Source organism: Capsicum annuum, unplaced genomic scaffold (assembly GCF_002878395.1).
Source record: "Capsicum annuum cultivar UCD-10X-F1 unplaced genomic scaffold, UCD10Xv1.1 ctg80312, whole genome shotgun sequence".
NCBI lineage: Eukaryota > Viridiplantae > Streptophyta > Magnoliopsida > Solanales > Solanaceae > Capsicum > Capsicum annuum.
This window is the reverse complement of record NW_025890957.1, coordinates 1-3,086: the sequence shown is the minus strand read 5'-3', so window position 1 is coordinate 3,086 and position 3,086 is coordinate 1. Positions and strand designations below refer to the sequence as shown.

Sequence of the window (3,086 nt, the reverse complement as noted above, 5' to 3'; positions counted from 1 at the left end):
AATGAGTGTGAATTTACAATATTACCCCTACTTAAATCCTTTTCCAAGTAGAGCTAAGAGAAGCTTTCCAATTGCTTCCTTTATAATAAACCAACTCCCCTGCATTGCAACTCCATATCCTTCAATTTTTTCCTCCAACAACAATGGTGAAATCGACGAAAGTTCACTATATGCCTACGGAATTGGAAATGGATGCGGCTTTGCAGTTAATTCAGCTTAGTGGAGATTCTTATAATTACGAACATATCCAAATATGGTTTAAACACCTCTATTCATAAAGTCCATAAAAACTGCAGGAGCGTTAGTCAAACCAAAGGACATAACTAAAAATTCAAAGTGACATATCAAGTTCAGAAATATGTCTTCAGAGTATCACATTCTGTAACTTTTAACGGATGGTAACCATATCTTAGATCTATTTTAGAAAAATACTTGGCATCCCTTAGCTGATCGAATATCTATTCTAGGAAGGGGTACTTATTCCTTATAGTGACTTTATTCAGCTGGCGATAATCGATGCACATCCAAAGTGAACCATCCTTTTTACGCACGAACAAAACTGGAGCACCCCAAGGAGAAATGTTAGGCCTTATAAAACCTTTATCAAGAAGATCTTTCAACTTCTCTTTCATCTCTCTTAACTCTACAGGAGCCATTCTATATGGTGGAATGGAGATAGGCTGAGTGTCGGTAAGAAGATCAATCCCAAAATCTATTTCTCTATCGGGAGGAACTCCTAGAAGACCGTCAGGAAAAACTTTTGGATACTCATTGACAACAGGAACAAACTGGGTATATAAGTTAGTAAGCCTTACTAACTAGTGACGCGTTTTAAAGCCGTGCGGGCCTGAGCCCAGAGAGCACAATATCACTAGAGGGTTGGGCAGAGACAGGGGTCTCTCAGGACTTTGTTGGTCTAGGATGCCCGGCGCTGCCAGGGCCTCGGCTTGGGTCGTGACAGTTGGGCAGAGATAGGGGTCTCTCGGGCCTTTGATGGTTTGAGAAGCCCGTCTTGGCCAGGGCCTCGGCTCGGGTCGCGACAATATGCCTTCTTACGTGAACTCATGATTACAAATTGAGAAAAAATGTTACCAATAGCTATATGCATTACAAACTAATTTTCGCTACTAACCTCCAAGTTAAAACTAGTCAATTTATGACTGAGTCCTCAAAATACAGATTAGGGACATAAGATGAAATTAAATTGAGCCCATGGTCAGGGAGAATTCACATACCTCAGCTTGTTTTGGTTGTATCAAAGTCAATTTTACAAAACCTCTCATTTTCCAACAACAATAGCTACACTCCAATCCAAACAAGTTGTGATCGACTACAAAAATCCTTTTGTGTTTCTCCATTTAAGCTCACATTTAGAAAACTTAAACTAAGTATTTCCAAGGTTTCAAATTGTCAATGCCACATAGTTCATTAAATTGCATTTGTTTGGAATCAACAAGTTTGACCGATATGAACACCACTTAAATCTCTTATAACACAAACTTTACATTATTTTCATTATTCATCGAATTTTGAATCGTACAAATCTCTTATGAGGTAGATTTTTGCATGGTGTGTTGACGTAATCAAACATTTCTTATGAACCAACTGAAACAAATACACGCCCACACTCTCCGAAATGGCATTGACTTTACCCAGTACTTGATCACCAAACTTGTTGAAATCCCAAACATCCCGTACGCCCACGGTGTCCGACAATATTACCAAGCCGTCTTCCTCTACAACAAGCTCATTCAAGCCTATTCTTCTCATGGGCTTTCTAACCAGTGTTTTTCTCTCTATATCCAGATGCGCCGTCAAGGCTGCTCTCCTAATCCACACTCCTTCACGTTCGTCTTCGCCAAAAGCGCCAATCGTTCTACCCCCTTTCAAAACCAAATGTTCATGTTCATTTCATCAAATGGGTTTTTGAATTTGAAATTTACACGTTAACTGCACTTGTTGACATGTATGCTAAAATGGGGTTGTTGCCTTCTGTGCGGAAGCTCTTTGATGAGATGGAAATGAAGGATGTGCCTACTTGGAATTCTTTGATTGCAGGGTATGCCAAGAATGGAAATGTGGAAGAAGCTTTCAAGTTGTTTTCGAAAATGCCTTTGAGGAATGTGATTTCTTTGACTGCGATGATGTGTGGATGTTCATAAAATGGGAAGTATGCGGATGCACTAGCTGTTTATAAGGAAATGGAGAAAGCCAGAGGGGTAAAGCCTAATGAAGTTAAGATTGCTAGTGTTCTTCCAGCTTGTGCAAATCTTGGAGCACTGGAGGTTGGTGAGAAGATTGAAGTTTATGCAAGAGCAAGTGGATGCTTTAAGAATATGTTTGTTTGTAATGCTGTGCTTGAAATGTATACAAAGTGTGTTAGAATGATAGGGCAATGCAACTCTTTCACGAGATTGGTAGGAGGAGGAACTTGTGTTCTTGGAATACCATGATCATGGGGTTAGCTGTCCATGGAAAAAGTGATGAAGCTCTTAAGCTTTTCAATCAAATGCTGGTAAGCCTTTGCAAATATTCTCTTTGTTCTTCTTTACCGTTGTTGTGCTTATCAAACGTCCAATTACAACAGCAAGCATGAGCTTTTATAGTGGAATTTACACGAGTGTTGTGCTGTCGACACAGTTATACAAGATCAATGGGCTCCACTCCTTTGGGATCGATGCTTCAAGGATCACATCTATGGATCCAAGATTTGGTTGTTTTAGGGGAACAAATACGTGTGTGGATGATAGCTTGGAGCACGAGAAGCTACATTTGATGATGTCATCCATGGAAGCATTGAGCCACGACGTGTTTGGAAGATAACGTGGGTTTCGAGAGAGCATGAATGCCCATGACATTATTTTGGGATTTGGGTCACTTTTGGGCCCAATAGCTTTTAGGGTCACTTTTGGGCCCATTGTGTAGTAAAGACCCATGGCCTTTACACTTGAGAGTGTTTAGTGGTAACTTGTTAGGAGTTACATTGAATGTGAGAAACGTGGGTTGCTTGGGTCCATTCCCGTGAGGTCCTCGTAAGAGGTTGGTGCTTGTGATATTTCGATAGGAAGGTCTTCGGGTTTGAAATA

At 40.4% G+C, this 3,086-nt stretch overlaps 1 pseudogene; it reads left to right on the top strand.

Moving 5' to 3' along the window:
- The first annotated feature begins 1,548 nt into the window (after positions 1 to 1,548).
- On the top strand, positions 1,549 to 2,858 carry LOC124895162 (annotated as a pseudogene).
- Positions 2,859 to 3,086: the final 228 nt, after the last annotated feature.